Source organism: Passer domesticus, chromosome 5 (assembly GCF_036417665.1).
Source record: "Passer domesticus isolate bPasDom1 chromosome 5, bPasDom1.hap1, whole genome shotgun sequence".
Taxonomy (NCBI): Eukaryota; Metazoa; Chordata; class Aves; order Passeriformes; family Passeridae; genus Passer; species Passer domesticus.
The window spans coordinates 12,203,525-12,227,312 of record NC_087478.1 but is presented as its reverse complement, the minus strand read 5'-3'; the positions used below and the strand labels follow the sequence as shown (position 1 = coordinate 12,227,312).

The 23,788-nt window shown below is 42.1% G+C and overlaps 1 protein-coding gene and 1 long non-coding RNA gene across 6 annotated transcripts in view; one reads left to right on the top strand and one right to left on the bottom strand.

Moving 5' to 3' along the window:
* The window catches only part of KMT2E (lysine methyltransferase 2E (inactive)), a 56,858-nt gene extending 47,422 nt beyond the window's left edge, over positions 1 to 9,436 (bottom strand). For 3 of the 5 annotated variants that reach the window (XM_064421983.1, XM_064421981.1, XM_064421982.1), the window contains exon 1: positions 8,335 to 8,656. The gene's annotated coding sequence lies outside the window, so the exon portion shown is untranslated. Of the gene's footprint in view, positions 1 to 8,334; positions 8,657 to 9,296 lie in introns of those variants that run through there. The other 2 variants (XM_064421984.1, XM_064421985.1) reach the window with 2 other exon arrangements.
* A 187-nt stretch (positions 9,437 to 9,623) lies between these two features.
* LOC135301684 (uncharacterized) overlaps positions 9,624 to 23,788 on the top strand; it is a 33,905-nt gene continuing 19,740 nt past the window's right edge. The window contains exons 1-2 of the long non-coding RNA XR_010363432.1: positions 9,624 to 9,960; positions 10,142 to 10,208. This is a non-coding gene — a long non-coding RNA (uncharacterized LOC135301684). The remainder of the gene's footprint in view (positions 9,961 to 10,141; positions 10,209 to 23,788) is intronic.

The following is a 23,788-nucleotide window of genomic DNA, read 5'->3' as shown; positions in this document are numbered from 1 at the left end:
AACAGGAATTGATCAAAGAAAGAGTAAACAGAGATATACTATCACACACCACGCTTACAGATTTTAGGTCTTCTATTTGCAGAACTCAACACCAGGATTGAAAATTAACTGCCAATTGCTTGATGTCAGTAAATTTACTAAACACCTGCTAAACTTCTGAAAATAAATTACACAAAAAAAGTCCTAACCATTCAAAAACCATCAATTATTTGAGCTAGAGAGCCAAGGAACTGTAAAATACAAAACAAGTACAGCACATGAAGAGGTGTAGAATTATTTTTTCATAGTAATATTGCATATTTCCTGGAGAAGTATATATTAGCTACCTAACATTAGCCTGTTATAGTCTATCACTGAAAAATGTGAAATGCCTTTAAAGAAAAATTCAAAGGCTAGGAACACTAATAAAGTAGTTTCCCAGTAAAAATATCTTGGCTGTATGTCATTTTTTGCATCAGCTATTTTACTGCAAGTGAGTATTTCTCCATCTAGCACAAAATGATAAAAACCTGTTGATTAAACTTAGACAAACTGCCTGTATGTGACTTAGCAATTACTCTCGATGAAAACATTTCATCCATTACCTTACACTATTATTCCTGACAAACATCATAAAAAATAAAGGCTTTCTGCAAGTATATACAGTCCACATTCTGTAAGAATACCCAAATTCATGTCTACTTGTATGGGCTAAGTCTATTTATTTTTTATTGAATATAACAGTATACCTCATGGCAATTCAGTCACCAATATTCCTCCCAACAAGTACAGATTTTGGGGTGAAAAAATACGTGGTTGAAAATAAATACTGGCACTGCCTTCAGCACTATAAATATTTTGTAGGCTTCATGATCCCAAATAAGCTAATTGATTTTTTTCTATGCTGCTCAATAAGATTTGGGAGTCTCCTGTAATTATTAGCTACCTACTACAGAAGAAGTAAATTCTTTCTATTTATTTCAAGTCTGACTTCAGCTGAGCATATTTTTGTTTTGATATGTTTTCACTTACGTAGATTTCAAAAACTAGCTCCTCTTTTTTACCCATGACATTTGATTTACCCATATAGCTCAACAGTGCTTCTACTTTTACTCATGGAAGCGATTTGCAGACATCCACCTAACTGCTACTCTTATGCCTACGACTCCAATCACAAGCAAGTCAGAAAGTCACATTCTTTCAAACACAAACTTTTAATTCTTTCTGGCACTTGGAAGAACTCCATTAACTACAGTTCAACCTGGACTATATATTTTCATAACAATCTGGCAGTATTTCAATGTTCTTTACAAAAACTTGGGGAGGATACTGGCAAGAAAAAAACGAGGGAACAGATGGAGGGACTAGTTCATGTTCAAGGACACACAAAAAACCATAGAAGTGTATGATCAAAAGATCCTTCTGACTTTCAAGAAAACAAAACTGAATTTATTTTCAACTAAAATTATTTTGCAAAACTATTATTTATTTTTATTCCATGCATTTTAACGCTATAGCTTTATGTTTTCAATGGAGGTTTCAGTGCATTTTTCAATTATAGTAACAGAGACATAAAATACCTGATTTTAAAATAAGCACAAAAAAATTCTGCCCAGTGATGGAAGCTCAATAAACAGCTTTAATTTTCAGTACTACTGCCATACAGAAGGGAACAAAAAGCAGTGTTGGTTTTTGTCTTTCAGCACAAAAGCTATCACTGGAAAGTAAGACAGAGAAAAAACATTTAAAAGAACCCCACAACACAGTCATTCATAAAAATCCTTCATAAATTAAAGATATTAAAGATTCTCATCAAACGTTCCTATCCTAAGCAAAAGAAAAAAAAAATCAGTGGAATTACTTGGTAAGGGATTTGAGGGAGAAACTTTACCCTTATCACCAGTAAAATAACTACTGTATTGTTTATAAATTATATATGAAGTGGTCATGTTTCTTTCATAGTTCTAGAATGATAGGTTTGGAAACCAAAAGAGACGTGTAATCACTCTGTACCTTCCTCAAAAGTTATATGTAAGCTGCTGTAATTCTCAAGTTTTCAGTTTAAGCAGAACTCACTAAAACCACTCCTTATTGGGAAATTTTCTTTAAACCAATAGTTAAAACAGGATTAACCATCCAGACTTGACTATCATCTGTTTTGTGATACAGTTTTCAACTCAGGCCATTATAACCATTTCAATTAGAAGTTAGGTCCCTCTGTCTGCTCAAGGCAAGCTAAGAGCATCATCAACTGTCAAAAAATATCTTCAGTCCTATCAATTTAGAAGAGTTAAAAAGTAATGAACACCAAACAAATTTAAATATTCAGAACTCAAGATAAAAGAACCGAATCTACCATTCTATAGAGAAGTTTAAATTCTTGAGTGGCAAATACAGGCTGTTAGTTTTATCAGTTTCTATGACTGATAAATAACTGTTCTGCACAGCATCTTGAACTCTAAAATGGAGAGACACATGCATGTGATGGATGGACCATTTGGTGAATAAGGAACTGGCCGCATGGCTGCACTTGTACAAGTCGCAAGCTGTCAAGCTCGATGTCAAAGTGGAGACAAGTGATGAGTGGCATTCCTCACAAACTGGTACTGGGATCATGGCTGTTTAAAACCTTTGTTGGCGACACGGATTAAACACATTCTCAGCAAGTCTGTCCATGACATGAAGCTCTGTGGTGCGGCCAACACACTGGAGGGAAGGGATATCATCCAGAGGGACCCTGACAGGCTTGAGAAGTGGGCCTGTGTGACCCTCACAAAGTTCAATACAGCCGAGTGCAAGGCACTGCGCCGTGTCTGGGAAGCACAAGCACAGGCTGCCCACAGAACGGGTGCAGACAGAGCCCTGAGGAGGACAGAGGCTCGCAGGTGCTGCTTTAGGAGCAGCACGCACAACGCGGCAGTGTGCGCTCTCAGCTCAGAAAGCCAACCGTGCCCTGGGCTGCAGCAAAAGCAGTGTGGGCAGCAGGTCAAGGGAGGTCATTCTGCCCCTCTCCTCCGCTCTCAAGAAATCCCACCTGCAGTTCTTTTTCAAGCTCTGGGGTCTGCAACACAAGAAAGAAGTGGACCTGTTAGAACAGATCCAGAGGAGGTCACAGGGATAATCCAGAGGCCTAAGCGCCTCTCCTACAAAGGCTGAGAGAGCAGGGGTTATTCAGCCTGGAGAAGAGAAGGCTCCAAATGCCTAAACCAAGCCCCTGAAACTGAAAGACGAGAGATTTAGGTTAGACGGTAGGAAGAAATCCTCCCCGTGAGGGTGCTGAGGCACTAGAAACACTCTGTGCAGGGAAGCAGAGCATGTCCCGTTCCTGGAAGTTCAAGGCCACACTTTGATGAGGCTTTGAGCACCCTGGTCTAGTGGAAGGTGTCCCTGCCCACGGCACGGGCGCTGGAACAAAGTGGTTTTGAAGGTCCTTCCAGCTCACACCATTATGTGATAAGGGGGCCAACAACAGATTGTAGGGTTTCCTTCTTAAGTTGCAATATAAAGTACAATAATGTCATTAAAATTTAGTCTTATCATCTTGTCTTTGAACTTGAAGGCAATTTACTTTTGTGATGAAGATATAAAAAGTGAATGATTACCTAGATTATGATGGCATAAAATACAAAAAACACAACCACAAATGAGAATAAAATAAAAAAGCTTTCCTTAACCTGAGCCTGCAATATGAAATTTTAGTATCTAAACTATCCAAGTGCTAATTTTAAACTCTCAAACTAGGAACAATACTGTTTTAGGTGCCTGATTTGCCAAACTGCTGGTCCCTTTAAAGTCTCACTTAGGTTTTACAGCACTGGATCTCCATCTAAGCAGTGTATGAGCTATCACATGAAACAAAAGATAGCACTCTGGTAATACAATGTGCAGAAGTAATAAACATACTATACTTGCACAGGATGCAATCTGTGTGCTTCTATATTTTTCACATTCACTTTTGAAACACATAACTTGAATGGACACTAATTTACTATAGTTCTTACCCATATTTTAACTTTGAAAAATAAGATACAAACCCACTTAGTTTTATTGCACAGAGTATATTTTTTTACATAAACAGGTCTTCAATAGTATACAGATAACCTTATTAAAATTTTCTAGCAACCAACACAGCTTAAATCTTGCCTGTTTCATTAATACTTTAGGATTTGCAAAAGGAAATAAATATAATCGCAGTATCTCCTAGCAAGTAATGAAACCTTGAAAAGGTTTCTTTTAGTACTTGTTTGTCATGCCTTAAAGGTTAACAGCAGTTTTTCTTTGAACACAACTACAGCAGGTTTTTTCTGTAATGTGAAGGTCACGAGCACAATTCTGGATGCTCAAAGAGATTAGGTCTTGTGGGTACAACCCTTCTGTTACTAAGAAAATGTGAACACTGAAGTAGATAGAAATACCCATTCTGCACTATTCAAGAGACCACTACAATTAATATTTTAAATAATCCAGAATCTGGAAGCACAGAATTGAGGATTTTTTCCCCTAATCCACATTTCTCATCTGTGGAAATTTTTTTCCCCCAGAGATGCCTTAAGTGTCACTCTCAGCAATAAATCAGAACTATTTGCACAGTGGAAACATTTATACAGTGTACCTGTTGAAAAAACACTGTCCAACAAAATCTGCTTTTGAGGGGTTCACAAATGCTCACTTGTATGAAGTCATGAGGCAAATAACACAGATGCACTTCTTTAGGATTTCTGCAGAAGCCTGAATTGGGTTCTATTTTATATCTTCATCCATCTATACCCCACCCACTAAATTTTGTTAAAATGTCACATGACAACAGCAAAATACTTTCATTAAACCTTCATTTACATTAATCTAGTTAGAACAATACCGTGATTCTACAATTACATACACCACTCCTTAACTCAGTCCCACAAATAGGCCTTACTAAAATTAGTATTAGCATGCATACAAAATTAAGACTGTCCTTAGTCAAACCAAGAACAGAACTGGAGAGGCACTTCAGCCTTCAGTGTGACATTGATTTCTGTATTTCTGCTGCTTTCCAACCCAACTTTAATAGCTGTGTATGCTGAAACTGTCCAAGACAAATCAGGAGTTGCATTACCTCAAAGTAACCTGAAGAAGTTACTTAGTCTTAAGAGAAGCTTTCCCTAGATTTAGTTTTAAGAGTCAGTATTATTTTCCCTCTGGAATTTCCCAGACGGCAAAAACACTCCCCCAAAAGGCTAAGTGACAATTAAGCAAATTTCTCCTTTAGATATGAAGAAGTTTAAGACACATAAATGGATTCATAATTCCAATCCATACTATTGCACTTCTGACACAAAGTTTGTGGAACAGAAACAGGTCTTAGAAGGAATTTAGATTTCAGATCTTCCCTCTTTCAAGGAGCTTGTATTAGTTTTGGGGGTGAGGGGGCATTTCATTCTTTATGAATATATAAATAAAAACATCAATGGAGTTAAAAATAAAGGTAGAATTAGTTTTGTAGTCTCATCTCCTTAAAACAAATCACAGATCTGTTTATACAAATGGAGAAACTGAGTCACGAAGGCAAACTGACTCATTAAAACTCATACAGGAAAACTCTGGAAGATCTCTAAATTCCCAAGAGGTTCTTAGTGCATAAAATAAACTGCAAAATTTGAAAATTAGTATTTTTGGGGTTATTTTATTACCCTCCCCCAAACACTTTTTGTAAAGTGTACAAGGTTATATTCCTCAAATTGTCACTCAGATGTCTACTTGAGAACGTGACAGAAGCCATGAAGAGCTGCAGACTGTACAGCATCAAGAACAGGAGCTTTCAACTGAAGACAAGGAAAGAAAAAGGCAAAAGGTTTCCATAAAGGCCCACATACTCCTTGTCTTTTCCATGTACTTTTAATAGAGAGAATAAGACATGGCTTAGAAGACAAAATTGTATTTATATAAATACAAACATGATGGAAGCATACATTACTGGAGAATTAATGAAATCACTCAGCCTTTGGCCTCAAAACACACTAAAAGCATGCATTCACAATACCATAAAAGTCTATCTTACTGGTCAACTTCAAGTATACCTTAAATCCTTTACCAGTGCTTCTAAATGATATTCAAATTAAAATGCATCAGAGATTGAAGATAGCTTTGCCACTTCAATACCTCACTTTTGATTTCTTAAATCCAGAAGGTTCTAAAGCTGTACCGGAATAGGAATTCATATCTCATTAATTTAAAGAACAAGATTAAAGACAGGCATTAAAGAAAAGGTGAAAATTTATTTTTGGTTATTGTTGCTTAAAACATAAAATTTGCAGCTGCTATAGTATGTATCAGAGTACATTACAACTACCAAATAATGAATCCTTGTGACCTCCCTTCCCCCCACTCAAACATATTTATAGTGGTGATACTAAATGGTTCATATTTCATTTAGGAAAAAAATTAGACGTTACGAATCGCACCTTCCCTCAATACTCGTATGTGTATTATCACACACACAATTTATAGAGCAATATATGAAATAAATTGAAAAATGTAACGCCAAAATTACATGGCAGCAGAAGAAATTCTGTGTCTTTAAATAAAAAGTAACAGGTTATAATCTCGCGTGCATTAGTCCCTTAAATTCATTCTGTATTCTCTAACTATGAATACAGGGAATTACTACACCGATGTCCAGTGAAGGTATTTCCTGGAAGACGAACATGACGTTCACAAATGCGTTTCCACAAAGAATTTAGCTGACTGTCTTAGTGATCGCAATCCACGACCGGCGTTGATAAATATTCCTGATTTTGTGTCGTTAGTAGGACAGACAGCTGTACGGCATCGATCACAAACGCAGGAGCCTTTCCAATCTACTGAACCGACACACAGATTACCTTACAGCACCACACACACACCCCTCGCAGGAGCTGCTCCAGTCTGTGCCTCTTTCCACCCCCCTTCTCCCCGACAAGAGTGGTCTCGTTCACTTGCCTTTCACACACATAACCAATAAAATTAATCAGCTGGAACACAGCATTTTTAAATCGCAGTAAAGCCAAGAGCTGTTTTGTACGTTATTTGAAGGGAACAGCCTTTTCATTTTAACATAGTAAGACACTAATATGCTGCAGACAAACGCACTGCATGGGGTGTGGAGGACCCGAGCTGATTAGATTACCACAACATCAGCCTGAGGCCGCCATTTTTAGAATCTCTAAAGGACAAAAGAGGGAAATTAATAAATTTGCTCCACATTTTTTAAAAACTAACTTCAAAAGTATAGTGATAATAACCAATTGATCACGCATTGCAAGTACTGCCACGGATATCTCCTGGTGTTCTCTGATCTGAACCCTGAGTAACAAAAATGCTTCATTATTATTCCTTTAAGCTACTGTAAATAAACAGACTAAAACATTCGTAAATCTAGATGCAGCAGTGAACTTCTGCTTTTGACGACACGTAGTATGTAGCATTTTAGGGACCTCAGGGCTTTCAGGCACCGCACACTCCCTAATAGCCGAGTATGGGGGAATCAGGACCTTCATAATCAGGCTGTATTATGTTTCTCTCCCCTATTTAGTAGTACACAGTGAACCGTTTGTTTCTCTTCCCCGGTGTCTGCAGCAATACGGTCGAACCCACCACCACTTACTGCTTCAGGAAAGAGAATGAAATATGCCACCCAGGGAACACGAACACTGCCTGCAGAAACTAAAGCAAGAAAGGGGTGCACCAGTCTAACTACTCACAGCCCGGAGAAAGGGGGTGGGGAGAATGATCCCCTTTTAAATTGGCACAGAAACTCCTGGGGACAGCTCTCCGTTTGTCCAGGTTACACCACGAAGCGCAGATATTAACAGGGAGGCAGGCAGGGAGGCGGGGGTGTGGAAGGCAAAGAGATTAGGCCTATAACGAGCCATTTTAGTACCACAAAGCAAAAATATACAGGATGGAGGAAAAGAATAGGCTTCCCCAAGCTTCGTAAAACTCAATACGCAGTCCCAATAACGCACAAACCCGTTCTGAAAACCGCCAGCCCAAGGAAGCCTATGTTGTCACATAATAGCTCCTTTTGGCTCATTTTCCGAGCATAATGCATAAATCTGGCGTAACTGCCAAAAAATTCTCCTCAGCTCCTCCAGTTACAGTAACCCGCCATATTCATAAGATATAGCGACAGCCTGCCATTTTTTAACCAAACCCCACAAAAGGAAAAGCAAATTCCAGGCAACTTAAACAGAAATTAAACACATTTCAGGGTAGGAAGGAGTTATACTCGCACCGAAGGTAATGAGACATTCCCGTCGCATTTCACTCCCTTTTTCCACCCCCCCCCTCCCCCAAAGCACCCACAGCAGAATATGCTGGTAATAACCAAAGACTCACCTGTAATGGTCACAGGCCAGGCAACAGGACCCCTCAGCTGAGCCCCTTCTCTATCCCAACCAAAACAATGCAACAGTCCCACTGCGGATATCCCTACCCTAGGCAGGACTCAGCCCTCAGCAGGCTCTAGTAAAAGAAAGGGAAAGAGGAAACCCCCCCCTCCCCCCAAACCTAGCTCAGTGCGCAGAACCCTACAGGGACCAGCTCAAAGGCGCCTTTGCCCTGGGACCTGTGTACAAACCCCGCTGCTGCCGCCGCTGCTGCCGTGCCTCCCTCCCTCCAGCCTCCTACGCTCCCTTCTATGTCACTGCCTCTCTCTGGGAAAATGGCGTCCGCTCTCCCCTCCCTCCCCCTGCACGGGGCTCACCCGCCCCGCCTGACAGGGGCAGGGTTACCAAGGCGAAGCCAAACAGCCGCCATTTTGCTTACGGGCCGGGCGTGCAGCCCGCGCCCGCCGAGCCCTCAGAGTCCATTTTGCAACACGCAGAACGGCTCCGGGGTCTGGGCGCGGTCGCGGCACCAGACTGCGGCAGGGGCTGGGCAGGGGGGCCGTGAGGAGGGAAGTAGGGCAGCGGAGGAGGGGCGGCGGCAGCGGGGGCTGGCGCCGGGGGCGATCCGCAGCCCCGGCGGCGCAGCCCGCGCGGGAGGGGCGGGGGCTCCGTCCCGGCCTGTTGTGGGGCCGAGCGCGGGCGGGAGCGAGGGTGTCTGAGTCAGAGCTGCATCCTCGGAGGAATAAACGCCAAAACTCCCTCCTCGGCCGCTCTCACACCCCCAACCTCCGGCTTCTTCCTCACGACCGTCGATGCTGTCAGCATACGTGTTCTTTATGAATCTTTAGCAGCACATTTTCGGCCTAAGCTGCGCGAAAAGCCGGGCAGACCCGCCGGATCTCACACACGCAGAAGAACTACCTGAGGGGAGGGGAAGAGGGGAGCGAGAAAGGAGCGGGAATTTTTGCAGACCTGCTCAGGAGGTTTTGACTGAAACTTTCAGTAAGACACTCGAGGCTGAGACTCTTCCCCGAAGCTTTTAGGACTCAAAGGCAAGTGGGAGAAAGCTTCTTTCCTTAGAGCGAGTGCAACAGCACTCGCCGAAGGCATTTCTGTTCTGCAAGGAATGAGACAAGCAGCGAACGAGCCTCGTTTGCCCGTTAGGGAACGGCGCTCGGGGAGTAGGAATGGCGCGCTTCCATCCAGACCAGCGGGCGCTGCCAGTGCCAGGAGCTCGCTCAGCCTTTCAGGGCAGGCACAGCTCCGGCCGTTCGTAAGCAGCCCGTCTTGCTAACCACCATATCTCCTCCCAGCTCCCGCTGTACCCCTACGCCGCCCTGCCTGCCCTGCCCGGCTTCAGCCCCTCCAGCGATACGGCTGATGGAGGGAGGGGAGGCGGCGGCTGGGGTTTCGTTCGACGCCCACCAGGGGCTGAGCGAGCCTTCTTCAGTGCGCAAACTCGGGGCACCAGATAAAAGCTGGGCTGGCAGCTCTTACCCTGCCTCGATGGAGCCGCCACTTTCGGGTGACTGGAGAAGCAGTTAGCAGCAGCGCCATAGACTAGCGTCCCCCCACACCTTGGGCACAGAGAGTTTGGGGCTCTAAACAGCTGCTGCTGCGGCAGGAGGGAGCCGAGGTGAAGGGATCTGCTAGCTGGTTGGACGCAAAGGAGGCGGCTGTAATGGGGCATTAAGTCTGAGGGAGGAGGGGGGGCGATTAAACCTCTTGTGATCATGGCGGAGTCTATGGGTATTTTTTTTTTCCTGTCTAACTCTTCTGTGCGTGTGTCTCTTGTTTCTTTCTCTCTCTCTCCTTAGGGCGCTTGGCTGGGGCTGCTCGCTCGGGTTCTGCCTGTTGTTGCGCGAAATGGCGGCTGGCGTCTTGGTGGGTTTGGTTGTCGGTTTTTTTGTGTAGGGTTTTTTTTTTTTTTTTTCCCTTCCCCTCCTATTCCCCTCCCCGCACTTGTGCCTTGGCTGCGGCTCCGCAGCGAACCGCGGCGGAGCCCGAGTCAGGAGGGGGGCGGGAGCGGCGCGGCAGCCAATGGCCGGGCCGGCCCGGGTGGCCCGGCGCGCCCTGATTGGCTGGCGCTGACATCATCCTGCAGCAGGGGCAGCCGCAGCTGGGCAGGGTCGGGAGCTGCCGGGGGAGGCAAAGGGAGAAAACGGGCGCCATGATCTCAGCGCTAGGGAAGACTCCGCGGGCAGGGCGTCCCCGAAGAGCTGGCGAAAAGAAAAGCGGGACCAGGCCTGGGCTTCTCCTTCCCGAATAGTGCTGGGGCTGTGCTGAGAGGAGCGGGAAACGAGCGAGAGGGGAGCAACTCCTGCCTGCCTTTGTAACTGCGTCAGTACAAGATGGCGCAGGGTGTCCCTGGAGAGGGAAGGGAGTTGCACGTCCGCCGGAGGTCATGTGACCGCGTTGCATTCCTGTGGGGTTTGGCTGCGGACCAAGCTGGCTTAGGCGGCGGCGGCGGCTGCCCGGGAGAGCCCGGGCTTCCCTCCCCCTCCTCCTGCACAACGTCGTCGGTCCCGCGCTGGTTCCCTTCCCCCACCAGCCTTATGCGCGAGGGTGTAGCTGCTGCCGAGGAAGGTTCTCGCTTCTCTCTTTACTCTCCACCCACCTCCAGGGTGTAGCTCCTCTTGGGGGAAGCTTTCCATTCCGCCCCCTCTCTGCGCAAGGCTTTCTTTACCCACCGCCAGGGAAAGTTCCCCCTGGGTGCCTGCCAGCTCCGCCCGGGCGTGGGAGCCGGGTGCGCTCACGGTAGTGCCGCCCGCTCGGTGCTGCTCGAAGTTAAGTTGCAGGGGGTTATGGAGTGGTTCTTACTGGAACAGTCGTTTTAAGCGATGTCTAAATGACCTCATTAAAGCCGCTGAGGAAAACGTACAGGCCATGCGGAGTTGTTGTGACGAGGAGGTCTTGGCTGTTCTAGTGTTCTCTGCCGGGAGTGGGGGGGGGCAAGGGAAGATCTCTCAGGTGTTTATGACTTTATTCTGTTTGAACAGGAAAAGTGGATCGCTGTTCTTTGTGTGCTGTTGAATCCTATTGCAGGAATTGAGCAGCTGTCTGTGGAGCGACAGGCCGCAGACGGCCTGCATCCTTAACAGGGGAATTGATGTATGTACTTAGTGCAAATGAAAAATACGGTCTGAAAATATTGTGAGGACTCCCCATGTTTTACTTTGAGGACCATAGGCACATGAGCTCGTTGCATAGGCCTGAAAGGTTGGCAAATATATTTTCCAGGTCTTTTAAAAAAAATTTCAATATTTGCTGGATGGGAAGTGAAAAATATATGTTTTCCAATCCTAACTCTTTTCTTTAAGGAATGCAACTCCTTTTGCTGTTTAGTTGAGCTTCTCATATTTTCAAAGCAAATCAGTGCTAGTTCCCATGTCTTGTTCTTGTATGCCACCGTGTGAATTTAGCCACTGTATCTAACCCAGTGAACAAATTAACAGTTAAAAGTTGTTGATCATTTAAGGGTGTTGGTTTTTTCTGTTTGGAAAGGTTTCATTTTTTCTATTCTTAGTCTGTTTCTGGATAGATAGGATTTTTTTCTTTTTACCTCCACAGTAGCAACCTGATAAAAAAGCTTGACTATTTCACAAACGTGCTGTTTGAGAGCTGGAATGAAAGTAACTGAGTGTGTGACTAATAGAGAAGATTTCTGTATAATAGCTGCTCTTTAATATGTGTTACATAAGTAGTATGGTGAGGTGGAGTTCAGTTATATAAGAACTGACTGGGGACTTGGGAGCTACTGTAAGTAGTTCATATTGGTCGCATATAGAGCCTGCAGGGCATCCCTGTGTTGTGGGAGGAGGGGTAGAAAAACAGGATTGGAAGCATCTAACAGCACTACATTTTTCCTTTGTAGGTTTATAGAGGGTACCAGGAAGGAAAGGGAGAAGGCAGTAATTAGGGATGGCAGTGTAAAGCTTTCAAACGTCTGTAGTCTCATTTGAGCTTAGGTTTTAGGGTGTAAGCTCTGTTTTCTAAAAGAGCAGTCTCCCCTCTTTTGAGTGTCAGAAGGTGTCAGCCAGCTGAGCATTGTGCCAGCTGACTTCTCTGTAGACTCTAAAGAGCAAGATTCTTGAGTCCTAGAGATTGTGAGGCTGTGCCTATTTTTTTGTTACCAAAAAAAATCAGCCTACTGAAAATGGTGTTAGGACGAGGCAGTTGGTTTGTTGATCAAACGTTAAAATGACTGGATTACTGATTCTTCTTGTGTAGGCATCATATGACACAAGGTAAATACTCCTTTGTAATGGAAGCTTCCAGAGAGGCTTTCAGTGTACAGTGATTCTTTTAACAGAGCACTGATTTATGTGGGACTTGACATTGTGAATACTTCGTTGCAGATATCTTAAAGGCAGAACATTAATTTCAACTAAAGATGAGGGGAAGAAACATTTTATTAGGCATGTGTTCTGTAATTATGAAACAGTAATTGCTTGTCTCACTGTGAAGGAATTGTTTGAATGCTTGTGTTATAGAATAGTTTATGTAGAAAATCAGCTAGAATTCTAGTTCTTAAAGCAGCCTTTTAGGTAGCTCACTTTGATAACAGATTTTGCTTGAAAAGCAAGAAATAAATTACTTCAAAAGTCCTCTGTGTAACTCTCAGCTTATTGCAGCAGTACCTGAACAGAGGTGTGGCTGTGCTTTTATGAATCTATAGAAATGAAGGCAAGTTTTAATGAGCTGGTAGTAATTTCTTGTTTGTTGCAAGGTTGTTTTTATTAGCAGTTCTCAGGGAAGCAGTTATTTTGAAAGAAGCAGTAGCTCTGGTAGTGTTGCAGTGCAGTCTCAAAACTGTCCTATGTATTCTGAATTATTTGTGCTGCAGGAGATAACTGGAACCAAAATGTGTCTATTTCGTTGAGACGGGGCGTTTGTCCTACAGCCATTCTGATGGAAGCTGTTTTCATCTCCAAGGGAAGAAAAGAGTGTAGGAGAGGGAGGCTGGGTAAAAAATGGTGTGTAGTTCACATTTATGGTAGCTTACCAGGGAAAAGAACAATTTCTACAGAACTGCAATTAGTTCCTTAACGAGGCTGCTTCAGTGGGCTGGCTGCTCTCCAGCAGTCAGACTCGTGGCTCTGACCTGCCCTGGTGGCCTGTCTGTGCACGCATGTGTGGCCCGAGCCCTTGCTAAGAGCTGTTATTTAAACAGTTGTTTACCTTCAGCCATACAAAGGGACTGACAGGAGTTCAAGGGTATTTAGGGGAGAAAGGAGAGAGATACTAACAGTGTAACAGATCCGACTGTGCATTGATGTCATGGTTGAGACAGTTAAAAGTGCTCATGCTGAAAGATGATCCTGCACTTCTTCAGCTGTTCATTCTTGCTTCTGCAAGTGATCATGGGGGAAGTAGAAGTGAAGAATGGATGAAACATAAGCCTAATAGTAATGGATGGTTTTCTAATGTGACTCTTCATTGTGTGGCTTGACAAACATTCCTGTCTGAATGGGAGCAGAACGAAGCACCTGCTGGGAAAATGGAGATATGCAGGTTTTAATTGTGAGTGAAGTTAGGGATGCTTTTTCTCAGGAAAGCTACAGTTAAGGAGTTTCGAGGAGCACCTCTTAAAGGCTTTTGGCTAGTGTAACTAGAATCACTGAGCCAGGCACTCAAAAAAAAAACCCCCAAAATTCCAAACTTTGAGTTTATAAGTCATTGCTACATTGACCTTCAGTTGCAGGTAGCAAGAGCACTCCAGCTTCACTGAGTTGGTAACTGTTAAATTAAGTAAAGTGTTATTCTCAGCTACAGGCTAGTTAAGTGTTTCTAGGATTTGAGATTTAAGTTTATTTTGTTGGAACAGGATAAAATTTGAAATAAGCTTGCTTAATCCAGAAGTGGTTGATAATCTAATAGCTGGGGTATTCAGTGAAGAATTATTCTTACGGGATGAGTTCTTAGGTAATCATAAAAAGTGATGCCTGTGGGTTACTAGCAGTCACTAGCCAAATGATTTTGCATTATTTGCATGAGGAAAAGGAGTTCTAGTGACTGACTGCTGATCAATTTATCCACCTGGATTTGGACAGACTGTGTTCAATGCTCAAACAGCAGCAGGACAAGAACTTCCTTTGCACATTGTTTTAGGCTTTGTGTTACAATGAATGTTTCTGAAAAAGTTTCTGAGATTAATAAGGTTTTGCTGTAGCAGGAAAATAGGTTGTTGGCTGATTTTTACAATTCTTAACAGTTGAGTTCCTCACTTAAAGAAGCAACCTTAAAGCTGTGATGTGGCCTCCTAATCCTGGAATTAGTGGGAATTTGTACCAGGTTCACTGCTGTGACCTCTGTGTAGTGAAGTGGGGCACTGGATTGTTTTCTGCTTCCAGCATGACCTTCTTACTTGCCGTCTTTCTGATGAGCTACTAGTTGCTTTGGAGAGCAGTATTAAGGGCCAAGTAGCTACTTTCAGAAGTGAGGTTATGCTCAGACATGATTATAATGCAGCACTAGCCCCGAAATGCTGTCAATAGCAGTTCTTTGATGAAAACAACCAGTGATTGAATGGCTCATAGGCAGTTTATGCAATATGGTGCATTTTGAGGATCTTTAGGAAGAAAATGGGGGACAATACTGCCAGTTTGGAGACTTGGACTGTGCCAGAGTTGGGAAATTACTGAACCAGAGACTCTGGCATCCCATAAGTACAGCTGAAGGTGGTCCTGTCACAGAAGGCAAGAGTTTGTGTTCCTTGTAAGCTCAGAAACCAAGCAAATCTTAGCTGCTGGTTTTTTGTGCTTATTAAGTGTCGGGGAAAAGAAAGTGAACCAAAACTTCTTGCTGTGACTGTTCCATCTGTGAGCTTGTTAATGTGGCATGGTCATGCAGTAGATGTTACTCAAAAGTAGAAAAGCAGCAGCTTCATTGCAGCACAGCAGTGTATCTTGTCTCTTCAAAGGTTTAGCTTGTGAAGACTGCTGCAGTCCTACTCAGTGTGGTCTGTTACAACGCAAAACAGAAATACTCAACAGGCTAGGGAGCTGGGGCTTTTCAACACAGAAAAAGAGAAGGAGAAACCTTATTACAGCCTTCCTGTGTTTAAAGGTGGCTTATGAAAAACAGAGTGACTTTTTACATGGGCAGGTACAGACAAACCAAATACAAGTCCAAAACTAGTGATAGGAGATGGGTTTAAACTAAAAGATGAGCGATTTAGATTGGATGTTAGGAAGGGGTGATTAGAAGATAGTGAGGCATAAGAATAGGTTGTCCAGAGAAGTTGTGGATGTCCCTATTCTGAAAGTGCTCAGGTGCAGATTGGATGGGGCCCTGAACAGCCTGGTCAAGTTGAGTTGTCCATGCCCATGGCAGGAGCTAGGAGCTTGATGAGCTTGAAAGTGCCTTCCAACCCAAAGCATTCTATGGTCTCTGACAGTAGAAAGGTGCACTAAGAATGGGTACCTTTTGACATTGAGTATCACTGGTTATAGTAATGGATTTGTTTCCAGCAAGCTTCAGTAGATTGGTAAATAGTGAATAATTTATTTTAGTATTTCTTTTTAGTATTTTATTGACCAAGTTAGTATCTTTCTGTCCAGTTGGTTGTCATATATGGATTTTTTGATAGCTGTTTGATCCATTGCTAATACAGCTGCTATAGATGAACCAAATACAAGTCCAAAATTAGCTTGTGTGGCAGATTTGAAATGTTAGAACTAGTGTGGAGGGCACAAGAACTTTAGCTGAAGAGGTAGCTGGGAAAGAAGCATTAGCATCCACTTCTTGTGCTAAACTCCCTCCTTCCACATTCCTGCCTTTACTTAGCAGGTTAGTCATGACACAGGACTGTCATATGATTCCCTGAATTTTACTGAAGTAAGGTAAAAAAATGTGGAGGTACAGAACTGTGCCACTTTTTTAATAATCCCTCAAAGAGACTGTGGCTAGTCGTGATACTGAGATAGCAATTTAATCTCTAGTCTAAGAAGTGCTTTACCAGCTTTATTCCCTGGTATGTGCTAAGCAGTGGTTGTGCCACTTCATTTTGGGCCACTGTGTTTGTGGCCCAGTTTGTCAGGCTGATGATAGATTGTGCAGTGTGGTCTTTTCTGTTGAGCCAGGGTAAGCTGGTTGTCTCAAATTCCATCCAGAACAACTATGGGTCTTCTAATTAGAGATTTATTAAATAGTACTGAATGTCATTGTCACAAATATCCTGGTTTAGAAGACTACTCTTCATAAAACAAAACAATTGCTTTTATCAGAGTGGTGCTACTTCAAATTCATCTTCAAAGCTGTGCTCCCTTACCCCAGCATACATATGCTGGAACAAGCTCATAAGCTTATAAAGGCATGCTGGGCAGTTGTCAGATCCTATTTTTAAACTGTTTCTGAGAAACACTTCTGCTTCCCTATCTCTGCATGGTCATAGAAAGGCTGTACTCCATGCAGGAGCCATAATGTCTGGGCTCAGCTAACAGTCATTTTTGCACTTGAATGTCTCTTCAGAGGTAGTGGAATTGAACTGCACTGATTGCTGTTGCAGAGGAGAGTGACGGATCACTAGGAAATAGTGGCAGTGGGCTATCGACTCCTTGACTTCCAGCTGCAAACAATAAAAGATTGTACAGATATCTTCACTCCTGTGACCAGAGACAGGGCTTGAGGAAATGGCATAAAGCTGAGACGAGATCTGGAGGTTGGGTATCAGGATCAAGTTTTTCACCCAGAGAGTGGTTGAGCACTAGAATGGGCTCCCCCAGGGAAGTGGTCATTGCTTAATCTACTACTGATCTGCAGTAGCCCAGTTTGTGTAATTGTGTGACACTACTGTATGCCACCTTTACATTTTCACTAACATTGGAAAACTACATAAAAATGCAACTATTCTGTAGGCAACTAATATTTTAAGACTTTTTCTCCCTATGTCTAACATTTCCTTCTTCAGTCTAGGCCTAAGTACAGACACTAAATATAGGTGTTCATGTACTCCTATGCTGGAGAGGGAATTCCAGAATTGAAGGACTACTCCAGAGAACATTATGTAGTTTGGGTCCAAAAATGAAGAATACCAGTCAAGCATTTAGACTTGATTTTGTTTGTCTCTTAAAACTGGCAGGCAGGGATATTTCAAACTAGGGAAACTACTATGAACAGGAAGAAAAAAAATCATGCTCCTGTATAATGAATTATACAGTGCAAGATTAACATACTGAATTCTGTGTGTCTTAGAACTCTTTCCAGGCACTCCTGGGACCCCGCAATTGCTGGTGTAGACCTAATTGATGGGAGGGAGTTGTAATTTCAAAGTACTGTTAGGACTGATGCCTGAGGGCTGTAGCCAATCCTACTCTACTTCTAGGAGTTGACAGTGCAGGGTCTTCTGATTTCTTTTTTTTCTGGAATAGGCAAGCCCTTATTCCATACTTCCCACAGATTGTGTACTACAAATATTAGTGGTCTTGTAAGTGCAACTGTTAGTTAGATTAGTTTGTCTTGTCTTCTGTTTCAGTGGTATGACTACTTAATAATCCTGTTCCCCTTTAAGTAAATTGAAGTAGTTAACATAAACCAAGGAGAAGAGCAGTAAATTTTGCCTTGTAGGCTGAGTGTTTCTGCTTAAAGGAAGGAGAGGAACTTAGCATTATAAAGCTCATCCTACAATGAGTGAAGCAGGGAGATGTTTTGGGTATGATAGGTATGATACCTTTTGTCTGTTTGCTTAAACATGCTCTTTAATTTCAGTAATGTAATGACAGTGAAATGGGCTATAGAACTGGTAACTCACTTAAAACAAACCTCATCAGTTCCACTTATTTGTGTAACCTAACAAGAATATGCTCATGTACTTTCTGTTCAGTGTTGTGGCTGTGTCTTGTTTCAGATTTCTCCTGTGCCTGATCCTCACAGCCTTCAGTGTAGTTGTAGGTAGCATATTACACCTTAGAGGTATTGAGCTGTCTACAAATGCTCCTGATATGTAGAAGTGACTTGCTGAAAGGTGCTTCTGTGTGTCTGCAGATGCTGCATTAAGCTTAGATTTTTTTTTTTTTCCTGTAGCCCACCTATGTATCAAAGCAAGTGTCTTGCTCTGGGTGCTTCTTCTTTTTCTTGAATAGCATTGAGCAAGATTTGTGTACTGATTGCACTCAGTAAAAGTAAGCTCCACATTCTGTTTTGGATGTGTGTATTAATATGTGTAGAACATCTGTTGCATTTTTTAGAAACAGCACGTTGCAGTCTTGGATCACATTTCAAATCTGAAGCCTTTAAGGGTTATCTGAAGTAACAGTTTATGTAGTGGGGTTTTCTTACATGGTGCAAGAATGAGTAGTGTTTTAGTATTGGTATTAGCCTTCTGCATCATCAGTCCCTACTATAGAAATAGATCAGCAAAGAGGAAAGGAAAAACTGAACTGGGTGTCCAAAAAAGCAGGTCCTGTAGACCTTGTTCTTCTTTGTGTGCTTCTGAGATTCTTGGTTGATTCTGAATTTTGGATGTGCCCAGTTGGCACTGGAGTGAAGGAGAGGGTTTTTTTACTACTAAGAAACACTTCTACTGTAGTTCATAAGCTGAAATATTGCTCTGTTTGTCATATCATAAATAAAGATGAGATATTTCATTAAGTTCATTCTGTTACATGAGTCTAATGTAAGCGTTTATTTTAATATGTATTTCTGAGTCCCATTAAGCAGTAGCATGTCTGGCATGTGGTACTTTTTTGAAACTCCTTTAGCTTTGATTCTCAAAAATGTTTGAATGGGGATTCCTGATCTTTCTGGCTGTTCCAATGAAAAATAAGAATGTAATATATATTCTTCTGTAAATAGGTATATACACACAGTATATACCCACGGTCCATTTAGCCTGTTTAGCTGTTTTTCAGCACAGGGAAGGTAAGCCAGTGAAAGTGTGAAATACCAATGTGTGTGAATGACTGTGCTTAGGATTACAGATGGCCAAAGGGAGGATGATGGAGGCCTTTACCAGTAACTGCAGCTCTTTAGAGGGGTGGATAAAACCAAAAAGTGTATTCCTGATGTTAACCAGAGAACAGTTGCTATAAGAGTATTTTTATCAGCATTTTTAGGTTCTCCAAGCTGTTGTTCACTTAGTATTTAAAAAAAGAGAACTGAAAAAAGCTTGAAATTGAATACATCATCAATGGAGGGGTTGTCCCTAACTGCAGCAACAAGATGGATTGTAAGAAGGGAACCTGAAATCTGTCTGTCTTTGTTGGAAAATAAGCAGGCCTAGCCTGTAGTTCTTGTACAGTGTGCAACTTTCAAGTAGCTCAAGGCTATGTATGTCTGTCATCTACTGATCATAGAAATTATGAAAACAGAGGCATTGTATGCAACTATGGAATTCTGAAATACCAGTTTAGAGGGGATCTGCATGTAAGTAACATTTTTATTTCAAGCGAGTTGAGCCACATCCTACAATCACATGATTCCTAGCTGTTGTGCAGCAGGAAAGCTTAGCCTTTTTCCATTCATCCTCTGGAGCTTGTGGAGGGAAACACAGGTTGGACTTGTATTTAACTATAACTTCCTTCCTTTGGGAGCTCATGTCTGAACTACTACGGATTTCTGGCCATGTGGTATATTTGATTTCCTGCCCATATGTGAAATTTGAGTAAGCTTTGGCCTCTCAGGGTGGAGAGGGTGACTGGGAGACTTCTTTCTGTGGAAGTAGAAAGTTATTCCATGATTGTCTCCTTCCCCAGCTTTTTGTATGTGTACAACTAGGTATACTCTGTATGTCATGGTCAGCTAGTAGGATGTATAAGCTGACAGTATAGCATGTAAGATTTAAGCTGTCCTATTTTTAAACTTAAGGACTCTTTCAAAACTTCCAGTACTTTTGCTGTATCTGAATGAAATTGTTATTTTTGATTGTCAAAAGAAAATGCTGGACTGAAGGCTAACTCAAAGGATGGCAGTTTTATGCCTAAGTTTTCACCTGCCAGACTGCTGAAATCAGCCTGCAGGTTTTCCGTTCAGTGAGCAGATTGTGAGAAGTACATAAAGAAATCATGGATACTGGCTGAAGAATGAGGGATTGCAGTACAGAAAGGAAGGTGCTTATCTTTAACTAGATACGTGTTTTACTTTGAATCTGGTTTTGGAACTAGATGTTCATGCCCAGTCTTCTTTTGTAGCTTTTTGAAAGGGAAGAATTTCTAGCAACCAAATCAGCCACCTTTTTAAATGCAGGAGAGCTGGAGTAAGCCTGTGAGCATGCATGCTTCCAAAATCCTGCAAATGTTCTTTCAGTTAAATTTGTCTGAATAGCATAATCAGTCTTGTGTTTTACAATGCTCAATTACTAGGAATTTAATTTCCATGTTTATAGATAATGTTTTCTATCTATTTTGTAATGTACACAGTGTTTTTCCTGTCAATTTTCTCATGGTGTTTAGCTTCATTTTTTTCCACAACTTTGTACTCAACTTCATTACTGAGGTATTTATTTCCTTTGCTTTCTAATGTGAAAGAGAAACTCTGCTAAACCTGCAGATTTTTCAAGACAGAGCAAAAGGTGCTTGAAGAGGGGAAGCTAGTGCTCAAGTTCACAAATCAAAATAGGCTTGTAGTTACAGCTTAACTGACAGGCAGGAAAAAAGCTGTAGTTCAAGAACACAGCTGGCAGCAGGCTCATGTCTGCCCCCAGAAAAGTAAACTTTTCTGCCACAATCTCCAGATCTGTTTGGATAATGATAAAAAGATACTTGGCAAAATGCGAGAATTCTGTGACTGTTTGCCCAAAGTATAAATATTTCAGGCTTTGAGTGCTTGTATGGCTTACATGTTGCAGAAAGACTGTCTCAGTTATTTTTAGGTTGGGGGAGCAGGAAGAGTACTTGCTTCCTGTCTTCCCCTCCCCCAGGAACTTTGGGTACGTTAATGAGAAGAAATATAGCAAACCCTGAGTTGGTTTACCAGATCCTATTGTACAAGGTCAGTACATTTCCTGACCTGCCTTGTGGAAGGAGTAGTACAGCCACTTAGTGTTCTCCCTTTGGAACCAGCACAAAGGCATCGAGAGTTTCAGCTGAAACAAGTCCACAGTTTACTTGATAGCTGCATATGAATAGTCTCCAAAATAACTACTAAAGCCTATAACTAGAATTAGTCCTCGAGTTGCTGTTATGTGAACTTTGATGCTATGCACAAGCATGACTAACTTGAGAAATCATTGAAACTGAATACTCCACTTCCTCTTAGCTATTGTAACATTAATATATTTAGGCAATAATCATTAATGTCTTCATATCAGCTGTTGTTTCTCTTCTACATAGCTACAGATTCATCCTACTTGTAGGTGTTGGTACATATCCATGCTATAAAACAAAGGAATGTGATAACTTGGTAGCAGTACTTGTCCAGTTCAAGGTATACCAGGCTGCTTTACTTGGCAGTTCAGGGTTTTTTTGTTACTTTGATCCATAGAGGCATAAAAAAAGCTGTAGCAGTGCCTTGGATTTTTTCCTGACAGGGAGAGGCAAAAAATGCATTTGGTCCTGGTTGCTGTAAAAATTGTGTAAGACAATATCATTGCTTCTTTTCCTGTTGCATGAGTATTGGCAGCAGTACACAGGTGTTAACTTGGGGAGAAAAAGTGTCTGGGCCTATTGTATGAATCTTGTTGTTTGCCATCAGTGTGCACATGATGTAGAAGTGATCACTCTTCCTGACAAAAACCAGTCTGCAGCAACCCACCTAGAAGTACAGAGCTTCTTGGCACTGTGCAGTGTGTGCAGAGCAGGCTTAGAATCACTCAGGCAAGAAGCAAAAAAATACTCGCTTTGGCATGCAGAAGTGTCCCCATGTGTGGAGCCAGGATAGAAACACCAGGCTTGTCCTGGCATGCTCCTCCAGCAGCTACACAGAAGTGTAGCTACACTACTGTGCAGAGCTGTGCTTTTTTTTCCAGGCTTCTGTGTGTTTTCCACTTAGTTAGCGATGGTGGTTATGCTGTCTTTGGGGATGTTGGTTTACAGTTAGGTCTAGGGTTTTGTTTCATTTAAAGTTAAGATGTTAGAAAACTGAACAGTTCTTGCTGCTTACTTTGATCCTTCTTGCTGAAGCAAAAATTTTGTATTGGTATTAGGTGCCTTGGGAAACAAACTGTGTATGAGAGGGAACCAACTGAGAATGCAATTTTTGATATCTTGAATTCTGGAGAAAATGGAGTGTCTGCTTACAGAGACTTGCAACCTCTTGCATCACTAATTAGGCATGAGCAGTCATATCTTAATCTGATGTCTGAATTATACTTACTCAGTTAAAAAGGTATAGCAGAGTATGTTTACTATTGAGAAAGTTAAGCAATTCCAGTTGGCTTCAAATATATTTTTAATTTGCAGATGGAAAATCAAGAGTTTTGCTGCTAGTTAAACTTTTTTGTCAGTAGTTCTATGGACTTGTGCAGTTTGCTCTGCAGGGGATTCCCATTTTCTAACAGTTTTATTCAATACAAAATGAATAATAAACTAAAAATTTTGTGAACACTTAGCTAGTTAAATATTGGTAGGAGTATCCCTATAAAAAGATTTAAAGGAGCCTTTTTTATTAAACAGTATATAAATATAAGCTGAAGTGGTGAATCACATGAAAGATGGGCATGTCAGTATCCATGCTTTCAGTCAGTAGGGTCTGCATGCTGCTGCCACATTCTTTGTGGGTGTTGAATGGTCTGAACATAAGGAGGGCTGGTGCCTTCTCCTGTTGTTCTTGATGGAGTTGTCGATAGTAGAATTGAGGCTGCAAGGTGAATCACCTTCCAGTTCTTTGTTTGATGCTTTAGAATGAAGCCTTTTGCTGCTTATTTGAGAACTCACCAAAAAACTTGTCCAAATTGTGAACCTTTCATGGGATGAAGTGTGTGGGGGGTGGGGTGAGGGCTGTGGTTTTAAGAAGCTTGTGTTTCAAAATAAGCCTTTCACAATTCCTGCTTCTAGTCAGATTGTGCATACTTCACATGTGTGAAACATGTGACTTAGCTGGGTACAATGTAGCCTGTTGGCATGTATCCTTTGGAGGCTGAGGATAACATTATCTGGGTCTAGAAGACTGGGGTAACTTCCTCCTTTAGTGGTCACCCTGAGCTGCTCTCATCTGTGCATGAGCATGTATTCCTGGTAGTTACTTCTAACTGCACCAACATCTGAGAAGAAGGGAAAGAAGAAAGCACGTGGTTGCAGCTTTCTGGTGGTGATGAATAGGATGCAAGTGGTAGATTGATATATAATACACACTGTAAAGCTAAAGGGAGTGCATTAAGATGAAATTACAGATTTCCAGGTAGGAAGATGAAAACTAGAGGAAAGGGGCTGGGGAAATTGGTGAGATGAGATGATACCAAGAAGGAAAGTGTGGTGAGCTAATCCAAGAGTAAGAGAAGCTCCTATGGTAAAGGGAGCCATTTTTAGAAATAGTGAAAGAACAGGAAGCCTTGCATGAGAACCTGCTGAAAGTTAATGTCTGTTAGCTAA